General features: G+C 33.8%; 1 long non-coding RNA gene across 2 annotated transcripts in view; it reads right to left on the bottom strand.

The window, feature by feature from the left end:
- LOC140636667 (uncharacterized) overlaps positions 1-13806 on the bottom strand; it is a 36601-nt gene that overhangs the window by 13081 nt on the left and 9714 nt on the right. For both annotated transcript variants that reach the window (XR_012033892.1, XR_012033891.1), the window contains exon 2: positions 13172-13345. This is a non-coding gene — a long non-coding RNA (uncharacterized lncRNA). The remainder of the gene's footprint in view (positions 1-13171; positions 13346-13806) is intronic.

Below are 13806 nucleotides of genomic sequence, written 5' to 3' on the forward strand. Positions count from 1 at the left end.
GTCCATCTATTCTATTTTTTCCTTTGGGAATTCTATATTCCTTAGTGGGATCTCACTGATCTTTTCCCCATTTTTAAATTATCTTTCTCATAACTTTAATCTTTTTGTCCATTTTTTTCTGTGTTCTGAGAGAGTTTTACAAATTCTATTCACTGATATTTTCCTTCTTTTGCTATTTCCATCTCTTTTAAACTTGGCAGTCATGTTTTTCAAATTCAAGCAATCCTTCATTATTTCAGATTTTCATAATTGTTTATTCAAGTTATATAAATGCAATTCCCTCTTGAATCTTAATGAGAAGATTAAAAATCAGATATTTTCCAAAGCAGTTTACTGAAAATCGCAGTTCTCTGAGTTGGGTTACCCCCCTCCTATTTTTCTTTGGCTTAAAAATACATTTGTAGACAATATAATATTCTCCTTACCCATCATTTAGGGGGTGCTATATACTTCTCAGGTTTTGCTTACAATTAAGTAAAACTTGAGTTAGGTTCTATCAGATATTGGTGTGAGTTTCTGCCCAAACCCTTAATTCAGAGGGGCATCTGAGTCAGGGTTAAAGAAATAAAGGGAAAAAGGCTTCAGAAGATACCAACAGAATCCTGCAGGGAATGAGTCAGAAATAACCTGCAGCCTGAGTTGCTGCCAGTAACCATGTTTTATTCCTTGTATTCCTAGTACAATATCTACTAAAAGAAAAGAAAAAAAAGTTTTTGATGGATTGAATGACTGAGTGAGTTCAGAGTTCAAGAGTTTTTAAAGTAGTCACTGAAAAAAATTTCCATATTAAAAAATAATCAAACTTTTAAATATTCATTATTTTAACACACTGTCAGTTCAATAAATTGTGGGTTTAAAGAAGAAATTAATTTAATGTTTTTAAGTTCCAAAGTGTCATTTTTATTTAAATGTCATTGTTTTCTAAGTCCTGAGTCAATAGTCTTTCTCTCTGTACTTGGAAAGAACAAATATGCAGATGAATCATCCAACTTGCAAATAGGCCATGCAAGGCATGATGGTGTCAAGGAAAGAGCAAACCAATTTGTGAGAGTAGACCAAAGTCCTATTTCCACTATTCCAGCCATATGACGTGGGTGTGTCACTTTAGAAAAATCTTGGATTTCTTATCTGAAAAATCTGCTTCATTTATCTTAAAAGAAGGGGACAAAGTGTATTTTAACTGTGAAGTACTATGCAAATCTCAGTTGTGGTTATTATTATAATTTCATGTACTGTATTGATTGTAAACAAAATGTTCTCTGAATTAGAAAGTAAAGAATACAAAAAACTTCAAAAATGGAAGGAAAAACCCAACTGATCTCTGGCTGCCAAGGAAGTGGAACAAAAGGAAGTGAGTTTCAGCAAGAGGCAGAATTCAGAAAGTAATAAAATCCTCACCTTTCAGAATAACTGACCACAATACAATCTACCTGAGATCAGGGTAGCTCCCTCTTCCAAAAAAAAAAAAAAAAAAAAAAAAAAATTCAAAAGGAGAATAAATAGACCATTCTGTGTTGACCATGGGATGGCAAACTGACAACTGCAGGTCAAATCTGCATTGTGGATGAGCTTTATTTGACCAACAAAAAGTTGTTACTTTTTACATTGAATTTGAATGTCTTTGGGTAGTCCTTTGGTTGGTCTTTGTAGTACCCATAACCTTCGGTTATCTCCTACCCAAACTTTTACTCATTCAAGCTACCTGCAGAGCCTTCAAGGCTTTTGAGGTTTTGACCTCTGCTGAAGGCCAGTGTCCTAGCTGATGCTCTTGCTATTGCTCCTTCAAAGCTTTCCCCAAAGCATTCTAACTGGTCTCTATGTCTTCAGCCTATCATATAATGAATCTGATAAGTCCTTAAGTCCAAAATTCTTTTTTTTTAGATTTTATTTATTTATTCATGAGAAAGAGAGAGAGAGGGGAGACACAAGCAGAGGGAGAAGCAGGCTTCTGCAGGGACTCCATGATCACACCCTGGGCCAAAAGCAGGTGCTAAACCACTGAGCCACCCAGGGATCCCAAGTCCAAAATTCTTAAGACCAATGTACAATACCTTTTAAGAAAAGTTCCCCAAATCCCCTTTTTAGCCTTATCTTCTTCCTTGTTTCCACACTCCTCTCTTTAGGTACTCCAAATCTTCTATTTGGGAGACATATCACCCTTATTTATACTTCTGAGCCTTATGTAAGGTGTTTTCTATGGCTAGAATACCTGTTAAACTGCCTTTTATTCTTCATGGTCAACATCAAATCTCATTCCCGTGAGACCTTTCCTAATTTTCTCTTACTACTTCAGAAAGAGTTAGTTTATTCTTTCTTCTGTGTTTCCATTACATTCTATACCCAATTCTAGGACTTCTATTGCATATAAGTTTATGTATCCATGTCTATTTTCCCTGCTATACTGTAAGACCTTCAAGGCCAGAGGCTGCATCTAATTAACTTTTGGATCTATCTCAGTTCTTAAAATAGATGATTATTTCAAGATTGTAATTGATAAAAGGTTTGGGGAATATATAATTTTCAATGGCCATCCTTAAGGTTATTAAATAAATAAGTAACACAACAAGAGTGCCCTTTATTTTCCATTTCTTCTAGAAACAATAAATACTGTTATGTGGACCTTTTTGATTGGGTAAGTGATATCCGGTCAGATATGTTACCTACCCCAGAGATGAAGAGCCAGTTTTTCCAAACATGTATCTTTGACAAAGCAGAGCAGGGGATCCCTGGGTGGCGCAGCGGTTTGGCGCCTGCATTTGGCCCAGGGCGCGATCCTGGAGACCCGGGATCGAATCCCACATCGGGCTCCCAGTGCATGGAGCCTGCTTCTCCCTCTGCCTGTGTCTCTGCCTCTCTCTCTCTCTCTCTGTGACTATCATAAATAAATAAAAATTTAAAAAAAAATTTAAAAAAAAAACCGGGCAGGCTGGAACATTGTCAAGCTATCATTCTACTGCTACTTGCCATCTCCTTGCAAACATAAAACTGCAAAAAGTACCAGTTATAATATAGGCTGAGGAAAATTTGCCTGACACACTCCAGGGCACAGCAATCTTGAACACAGGGGACAAAGCTGATGGACCAAATCCCAGACACTGAAATATTATCAATGTCAACAACATGTGGAAGCAGCACTCCATTTTTCACATTGCTTTAGAAGAGACTCAAGAGCAACAGATTTGACTTGCAATACAAAGAGTAACAGTAAATAAATAAAACCAGTATCGAGAATGAAATGCCATAAGAGGGATTTCATGATTCCTAGATCATACTCATTTAGAAAAACATGCATAACTCTGTGAAATATTCCTCTGCAACAGTGATCCAGCAGAACACTAGCTCTTCATGATCATTAGAGTAGATTAGTATATTAGGGTTAAACAAGAAGAGTCATACAAAAATGTTTCTGACCTTTGAAACTTATGTGTAGTTGTATGGTGAAATAAGAGCAACATGTCATATCTCTCTATAATCTCAAAATAAGGAATTAACTCTATATAGAATGTATTAATTCATTAATTCAATAAATATTATTGAGAATATATTGGATACTATTCTGGGTGTTGGGATGAAAAAGATGAACAAAACTTACAGAACTCTGCACTCATAGAACTTGAATTCTGGTGGGTGAAGCTGACATTTTAGTGATGATTGCAATTTCTTATTTTTTTTTTTTTTTAATTTCCAGGTCTTCTGGAAATACTATAGATAGTCAACATTTTGGAGAAACGATCTTGAGGGCAGCCCAAATGGCTCAGCGGTTTAGCGCCACCCTTACCCCAGGGCCTGATCCTGAGGCCACGTCTGGCTCCCTGCATGGAGCCTGCTTCTCCCTCTGCCTATGTCTCTGCCTCTCTCTATATATATATATATGTCTCTCATGAATAAATACATAAAATCTTTAAAAAAAAAAGGGGATTTTGACACTGCAAAATGAAAGTCAGTGAACAGCAATAAATCATCTTAAGATTTATTAGTATCTAAGGATATTTATTATTACTATCTAAGGATGTTTATTATTATCTAAGGATAGACTAAAAACTATTTAAAGCTCAGCTGAATAAAATTTTGTTGTGTAATTTAAGACTAGTTAAATTCATTCTGAAATTATGAGAGCCTGAGCTATGGTTAGGGCATTGTATAGTAAACCAATTATATCTTGCACTTTGCACTCTCCTTCCATACTGAAAACTACAAAAAAATATCAGTTACATAGCATAGGTTGAAGGAAAACACACACACACACACACACACACACACATATATATGACATATACATTTATACATGAAGGATATACACTTATAGCTGAGGACTGAAACTTTGACATCTTCTGAGGTGAGAGGGCAGCACCCAAGATTTCCATATGAAGCCAAGACCTTAGAAGAGGGTGAAGTAGAATATGAAGGTCTAACTTGCATCCAATTAGAATCTCACAGAGAGAGAGAACAGAGGTCAAAGAAAACAGGCAATGTTTGAAGTGATAATGTTGGAGAAACATCCAAATTTGATGAAAGACATGAATCCACAAAAAGAGAAGGTATGATTGATAAATAAATAAATCCATACCTATAAGCATTGTAATGAAAGTGTGGCATGTTGTGATGATTAATTTTATGTGTCAACTTAACTAGGTTAAAGTATGTCCAGATAACTGGTAAAAACATTACTTCTGAGTATATCTGTGAAGATATTTCCTGAAGAAATTACCATTTGAATTCATGAACTAAGTAAAGCAGATGGTCCTCCTCAGGGTGGTTGGACATCATCCAATCCATTGAGGACCTGAATAGATCAAAAAGGTGGAGGAAGGGCTAATCACTATCTCCATTTGAGCTGGGACATCTATTTTCTTTTGTCCTCAGACATTTGTGATCTTAGTTGGTAAGCCTTAAAATTTGGACCAGGACTTACACCGTCACCACCCTCCACCCCCTGGTTCTCAGGCTGTTGGACTCAGACTGAATTATACCACTAGATTTCCTGGTTCTCCAGCTTACAGATGGCAGATTGTGGGACTTCTCAGCCTCCATAATCATGTGAGCCAATTCCTATTTTGTATATATGGTTCTGGATTCTCTGGAGAACTCTGACTAACACAAATATCAAAGAAAAATAGTCTTATAAGTAACCTGAAAGAAGAGATAAATATGATAAACCATTTAAAAGGGAATGACAGCTGGACAAAGCACCCTTCTTAACAGGAATAATGGAAGCCAGTGACAGTGTAATTTACCTTTAAAGTGAATTGTGTACTCAACTAAATTATCTCTCAAGATAACTATCTTTCAAAAATTAATGTTGGGGTGCCTGGGTAGCTAAGTGGTTGAGTGTCTGCCTTTGCACAAATTGTGATCCTGGAGTTCTGGAATCGAGTCCCACATCAGGCTCCCTGGGGGGAGCCTTCTTCTCCCTCTGCCTATGTCTCTGGCTCTCTCTGTGTGTCTCTCATGAATAAATAAATAAAATCTTTGAAAAATGCTAATGTGAAATAAATATATTTCCAGACAAACAAAAACTGAGAAAGCTATTACTAGCAGACTTTCAGTAAAGGAACTTTTAAACTTCTAAAATATACTTAACATTTAAATAGCATTTTCTATATGCCAGGTTCCTCATATTTATTAGCAAATTCATCCTCAAAATAATCCCCTGTTGTAGTCACTATCATTATCCACATTTTACAGTGAGGTTAAGGTCCAAGGTCACACTGTTAGTAAATAACAGCTCCAGGGTTTGAACTCAGTCTAAGTAAGCCTAAATGAAGGTGCATTTTAAGACAAAAGAAAATATTACCAGAAAGGTCTGAGATTCAAGAAGAAATAGTGGACAAAGAAACCAGTAAATATATTGGTGTATATAAACTAATGTTGTCTGTATAAAATGATAATGCTAATAATTATGCTCTCTAATCTGTGGAGTTAAAAATCATATAAAATTGATAAAAATTGCATATAAATTCAAAGGGAGTAGTGTTATAAGTCTATGTTCTAAGTATAAATTGCTTTAACGTCTATATATTTGTCAAGATGATAGTAAGAATGAATTAACTTTAAACTTTCTTAATTTAAGAATAGATGGTAGAGTGGTGTGCATGATTTCTGAAAAAGGCTGCTGCTTATGACTAAAGATGTAGAGTGGCTGAGTGGATTTAAAAAAATAAGATCCAACTATATGCTATTTAAAAGAGACTCACTTTGGATTTAAGGACACAAATAGGCTGAAATTGAAGAGATGAAAAAATATTCTGTGTAAATGGTAGCTAAAAGAGAGCCAGCGTGGCTATACTTACATCAGACAAAACAGACTTTAAGTCAAAAACTGTCGCAAGAGATAAAGAAGGACATAAAATAATGATAAAAGGGTAAATTCACCAGGAGAATATAACAATTATGAATATAATTGTACCCAATATCAGATACCTAACATATAAAGCAAAAATTGACAGATCTGAAGAGAGAAATAGAGAGGAATATAATAATGAAGTAGGAGACTTTACAATACCCTACTTTTGATAATGGAGAGAACAACCAGACAGAAAATTAACAAATAAACAGTGAACTTGAACAACACCATATCCCAATGAACCTAAGGGGCATATATGGAACATTTCACCTAATAGTAGCAGCAAATACATTCTTCCCAGGTACATATGGAACATTCTCTAGCATAGACATGTGTTAGGTCACAAAATAAGTGTTAACAAATTTAAGAAGACTGAAATCATATCAAGTACCTTTTCTGACTATAATGAAATGAAACTAGAAATCAATACCAGAAGGAACACTGGAAAATTGACAAATATGCAGAAATTAAACAATATGCTTTTGAATAGCCAATGGGTTAAAGAAGAAATCAAAAGAGAAATTAGAAAACTGAGACAAGTGAAAACAAAACAACATTTCAAAACTTTTGGGATGCAGCATAAACAATTGTAAAGGAAGTTCATAGCAATAAATTCCTACATAAAAAAAAGAGAAAGATCTCAAATACACAACAAAACTATACACCTCAAGGAACTAGATAAAAAAGAACAAACTAAGCTTAAAGTGAGGAAAACGAAGGAAATAATAAAGGTTGGAGCAGAAATAAATCAAATATAGAACAAAAACATTTTTTAAATCAATAAAAGTAGGAGTTGGTGTTTTGCAAAGATAAATAAAATTGATAAATCTTTAACCAGACTAGGGAAAAAAAGACGTTTCAAACAAATAAAGTCAGAAATGAAAGAGGAGACATTACAACAGATGCCACAGAAACAAAAAGGATCATAAGAAACTATAATAAACAATTATATGTCAAGTAACTGAATAACCTAGAAGAAATGGATAAATTCCTAGAAATATAAGGCCTGCCAAGGCTGAATCAAGAAGAACTGGGAAGCCTGAATAGACCAATAATAAGAAGTATGAAATTACTTCAATACAATAAAGACTATATATGAAAAGCCCACAGCTAACCTCATACTAAATAGTAAAAAACTGAAAGCTTTTCTTCAAATATCAAGAATGAGGCAAGGTTTCCCTTTCTCATCACTTCTATTCAACATAACAGTGGAAGTCTTACCCATGACAATTAGGCAAGAAAAAAAATGCATCCAAATGGAAAGGAAAAAGTAAAATTGTCCCTCTTTGCAGATGACATGGTTTTATATATAGGTTTCCTAAAGACTACACACACACACATACACACACACAAACTGTTAGAAGTAATAAATTCAGTAAAACTGCAGGATTCAAAATCAACACACGGAAATCAGGTGCATTTCTATATACTAACAATGAATTATCTGAAAAGGAAATTAGGGAAACAATCCCATTTACAATAGTGTCAAAAAGAATAAAATACTTAGGAATGAACTTAAGTAAGGAGATAAAAGACTTACTACAAAACCACAAAACATGATGAAAGGAATCAAAGAAGACACAAATGGAAAGATGTCTCATGTACACTGATTGGAAGACAATATTGTTAAAATGTCCATATTACCCACAAAATGATCTACAGATTCAATGTAATCTCTATCAGAATTCCAATGGCATTTTTATAGAAATAGAAAAACCAATTCTATAACTCACAGGGGACCAAAAAGAACCCCCAAATAGTCAAAACAATTAGAAGAAAGCTGGAGTCAAAATACTTACTGATTACAAAGCTACAGTAAATAAAACAGTATTTACTGGCATAAACACAGACATATAGACCAATGGGAACAGAATGGAGAGTCCAGAAATAAATCCACACATATACAGCCAACTAATTTCAACAAGAGTGTGAAGAATACACAATGAGAAAGGATAGTCTCTTCAACAAATGGTGTTGAAAACTGGATATTGGCATGCAAAAGAATGAAACTGGACCCATATACCATACACAAAAGTCAATTCAAAGTGGATTATAAGCTTAAATGTAAGATCTGAAACTATAAAACCTCAATAAGAAAATGTGGGGAAAAGCTTCATGACATTGGTCTTGGCAATGATTTCATGGATATTGGCATCAAAAACACATACAACCAAAGCAAAAATAGGTAAGTGGGACTACATCAAATTGAAAATCTTCTGCGTAGTAAAGGAAATATCTGACAGAATGAAAAGGTAACTTACAGAATGGGAGAAAATACTTATATGTCATATATCTTATAATGGGTTAATTTACAAAATATGTAAGGAACTCCTAAAATTCAATACCAAGAAAAAAAGTATTAAAAATGAGTTAAAGACCTGAACAGACATTTCTCAAGAGAAGACATACAAATGGCCATCAGTTATATGCAAAGATGCTCCATGTCATTAATCATTAGGGAAATGCAAACTGAAATCAGATGAGACATAGTCTCACACCTGTTGATAGTTATATTTAAAAAAAGACAACAAGTGTTGGCAAGAATGTGAAAAACCAAAATCCTTATACACTGTTGGTAGGAATGAAAATGGTATAGCTACTATGGAAAATTATATGAAAGAGGTCCTCAAAAAATTAAAAATAGAACTATCATATGATCAGCAATCCACTTCTGGGTATTTATCCAAAATAGTTGAAATTAGGATCTCAAAGAGGTAGGATTCCTATGTTCATTGTGGCATCCTTGAAGCAACCTTAATGTCCATTGATAAATGAATAGATGAAGAAAATGTCATATACATACATATATATACATATATATATATATATATATATATATATATAATGTAATATTATTCAGCCTTTAAAACGAAGGAAATCCTGCCATATGTGATGACATAACTAAACCTGGAGGATATTATGTGAATGAAATAAGCTAGTCACAGAAGGACAAATACTGCATGATTCCATTTATTGTGAGGTATCTAAAATAGTCAAACTGATAGAAGCAGAGTGGAAAAGTGGTTGCCAGGAGCCCAGAAGGAAGGAGAAATAGGGAGTGGTTAACCAAGAGGTATAATGTTTCAGTTATGTAAGATGAATAAGTTCTAGAGATCTGTGCCTATAGTTAACAATAAATGCTGTATTGTATACTGAAACAATCTATTAGGAGGGTACATTTCACATTCAGTGTTCCGATCAGAGTAAGAAAAATTTTTTTTAATTTGAAAGAACTTTAAGGAAAAATTGATATTATCTATCATCATAGTGGAAAATTTCAATACATCTCTCTCAATTATTAACAAGGCAAGCTTACAAAAAATCAGTAAAGCTATGGAAAATTTGGACAACAAAATTAACAAGCTTGGTCTCTTTGACTTATACAATATAATGCACCCATCATTCACTACATTTAAAAATGATGAGTATGTTCTCAGCCACAGGACAAGTTTTAGCAAATTTCAAAGAATTTCCATCACATAATCATATTCTCTAACCACAATGCAATTAAGTTAGACATCCATAACAAAAGGATCACTGTAAAAAGTCTTCACACAGGTATTTGGTAAGGAAACAATGTTCCAAAAAGTCACAGTGCAAAAAAAAAAAAAAAGTAATAAAAATGTAAATTTATTTTAGAACACATGGAAGTACTAAAAAATGAAAACACAATATATCAATACCTACGGGATACACTAAACATATATTTCAAAAGACATGTATAGCTTTCAAGGCTTATATTAGAAATAAAAGACTGAAAATTTAGAAGTCAAGCATCAACTTTCAAGAAGTTGAAAAACATAAAGTCAAGTATATAGGAAGAGATAATACAGATAAGAGCAGACATTAATGAAATTATTTAGATAGACATAAAAATAAAGTTACAATTGTTGATAAGGAAAAATCTCTATGATCTCTTATTAAATAAAAAGCAAGGTGAAGAATCACACTAATAATATGATCAGGATTCTGTAAAAACTAAGATGATACATCTATATGTATAATATGTCTTTTTTATATAATATGTCTTTAAAAGTAAACAAGAGACAACAAATGAAGATTGTTTCTAGAGATAGTGGATCTGGAACAAGGAGGAAGATTTTGGTTTTTCATTTTATACCCCCAAATTTTTTCTATGTTCCATATTAGTTTCACAATTAAAAAATCCAAAAATTATTTTATCCAATAGGAAAAATTTCTTTTACATCAAAAAGTGAAGAAGAAAAAGAAGAAAGGAAAAAAAGAGGAAGAACAAACAAAAATATAACAGGCTTTCTGTTCGTAGCACAAGCATACCGTGTAATAGTAATTTGATTGACCAGTTGAAAATTCTTGGATAAAAATAATTGCACCAAAGCAAATGTCAATGATTTGGCACATTGAAGCTCTTTGTGGAATTTCAAAAAATTTCTGGCCTTTGAATATCTCTCAAATGAACCTCTTGCAGGAATGATCAAGGAAAAAAGAAATAGGCATAAATAAATAATACTAGGAAATAATGGCAGACTTACTACAAATTTGCTAGAACTTTATAAGATAAATGGTAGTAATTTAAAAGATAGATAAATTGTAGATAATTTAAAAGATAAACTTACATATGGTAAGTTTATGGCAATTTGATATACATATTTTTTTAAGATTTTATTTATTTATTCATGAGAGACACACAGAGAGAGAGGCAGAGACACAGGCAGAGAGAGAAGCAGGGTCCATGCAGGAAGCCGGAGGTGGGACTTGATCCCCCATCTCGGGGATCACACCTGCAGCCGCAGCAGCCGGAAGGCAGCGCTAAACTGCTGGGCCACTGGGGCTGTCCTGGCAACTTGATATTGACAAATTCTTGCAAGAATACAACTTAACCAACCCAAAGAGTAAGAAAGAGAAAGGCAGAAATGTCTGTAACCTTTTGAAGAAAACTGAAACAGTAGCTTAAAAATCTTCCTATATAGGAAACACCAAACCCAGTTTTGCATCAAAATGAGATACAACTTTATACCTAGCAAATTAGAAAAAAAAAATAGAAAGTCTGACACCACCAAGTTTTGATGGTGATGTGAATGATGCAAGCAGAAGTATTCTCCACTGAAGACAGGAGAATAAAGTGTACAGGCATTTTTGGAAATAGCGGCATATTCAAATATGCCCATATTCTATAACCCATCATTTCTGTTCTTAGGCATATTTATCCATTAGAAACTCATATCTCTGATCTAGAGACAGCCATAAGAATGTTTATAGCAACAAGCATCCTGCATATATTCACACAAAGCTAGACCATATAGAAGTGAAAATAAATACAGCTAATAAAAAAACTTGAGTGAATCTATCTACAAAATGCTAAATGAAATAAGCAATCTACAATGCAATGTCATTTTTTATAAACACTAAAGACAGTATTTTGGTGATAAATACATGATAAAATTTATTTTTTAAAAAACAAGGCAGGATTATACAAATTTCAGGAGGTCAGTTACTCTGATGGTGGAGATAGTGTATAGGATAGGAGAGGAATATAAATACACATTTTTTTAAAGTATTAGAAATTTACTGACTCTTAAGTTGGATACTTATGTTCATGAGTATTCACTTTATTAATGTTTCATAATTTACTTACATATGTTCTTTTTCCATTACCAACATGCAGGGTGACTATATGAGGGCTGATTCTGTCACTGGTTCAGGAGAGAGGTGCCCTGAGCAGCTGACAGGGCTGCTCCACTCCCTTAGTAGGTTCTTGTGATGGATATGTGTGTGTTAGCCTCTCTTAGCTTCATGACAGCTGCTGGTGAGGTCATGAACCTTCCCTTCTCTTCCCATGCCTTCCAACTAACCTTCTGAGAGTAATTTAAATTACTTATTCCTATGTACTGAGAGATTGTGCTGATAAGAAGAATCTCAAGTGTGCAGCACTCACCCTTCATCACCATTTCAGCTTATGTACATCATTCTCTTGTGAGTTTGGTTACCATAAGACGGCATCTCTTAGAAGATCTAGATCAATTAAGGACCCAATGATGAGATGGTATTTCTTATCATGCAGAGCTGAGGGTCAGATTACAGGCCATGACATATCAAAGTGTTACTGCCTTGAATGTCCAGTCTTTTATCTTTCTCTGATAGAATCCTAACCAGCTCCATACAATATGAATTTGTTCAGGGTCCCCAAAAAGTTTTTTCTTATATGAAATAAAAGAAATATATTCCTTATGTTCCTACATAATACATGTAATATCTTATATTTGGGGGGATAGATAAATACATAATTTAATCCATTTACTTTTATTGAGCATCTACCTAACAGGCTCTATTCTAGGCTTTGAGGTTACAGTAATCCTACCATCATATGAAAGCTTATGTTCTAGTGAGTGTAACAAATTAAAAGAAATTTTATCAGCATTAAAAATGTGCTATTATAGAAATTATAAGAAAATCATGGTTAAATATTTTTAGAATATGATAAGCACGAGATGGACTTTAAGCAACAAAGATAAAAACTAACACAGTAGCAGTAGTCATTGACACAATTACATAAATATCCAATATGTACTTTTAGGTGATGTATTCCCTTTAAAGTGAAGTCAGATTGTACATTGCCCACACTTGTAATATACACATACTTAATTATATATATGGATAGAGTGACCAGTTTGGATAAATACACACTGAATACTAATAAGCATTTCTGAGTAACAAGATTATAAGTAAATTTTTACAGTAGGCATTTGTTACTTTTATAATAAAAAAATCTATGACAGTATTTCCAACTGAAAATAGTAATTGTAGCAACAACAATGTTCTCTGCTTATATGTGAAGATCATACTACTGACCTACTTATAGTAGTGGTGAAAATTTTTGCCAATCCATGTAGCTTCTTGTCCCCTGGGTGACCAGTAATACATGTTCTCTAGATACTTGGCAGTCCTCTAGGAAGTATGTATCTTCATGTTTTTATTTCTCATCAGCATGCTTCGTGGCCACAAGGTTAACCAATCTGCTTTCTCCTAGGAATAGAGAGAAGCATTTTCATCCACTAATTGCCTGTCCCTTTGGTGAACATTGGACAAAATTGCCCTGACTAGGCTGTTTCTCTGGAACTGCTGTAGAAGATTGAACTAACACTCTACTTGTAGGTTCAGGGCCCTGGAGAGTGAAGAAAGGATCCCAGAGCCTGAGCAAGTCAAGTATAGTCTGAGAAGTGGAAGCCAGGAAACATGAACATTCCCAAGAACAGTGGGTTTCACCCTTGTCAGACACAAGTGCCTTTTTTCAATAATGAATATTTTGTACTATAACCTTGACTAAAGTGAAATAAAATTATAAATAATATTATTTACTACATAGCTTTTTGGGGGAAAAAAAAACCTAACACCACACCCTAAGTAAAGTATAAAAGAGAACCAAAAGGAAGCAAGTCATGTAATATAAATATATATCATTCTGTAAAAGCTAAAGATTTGTTGAT

The sequence above is a fragment of the Canis lupus genome, chromosome 7, assembly GCF_048164855.1.
Source record: "Canis lupus baileyi chromosome 7, mCanLup2.hap1, whole genome shotgun sequence".
Taxonomy (NCBI): Eukaryota; Metazoa; Chordata; class Mammalia; order Carnivora; family Canidae; genus Canis; species Canis lupus.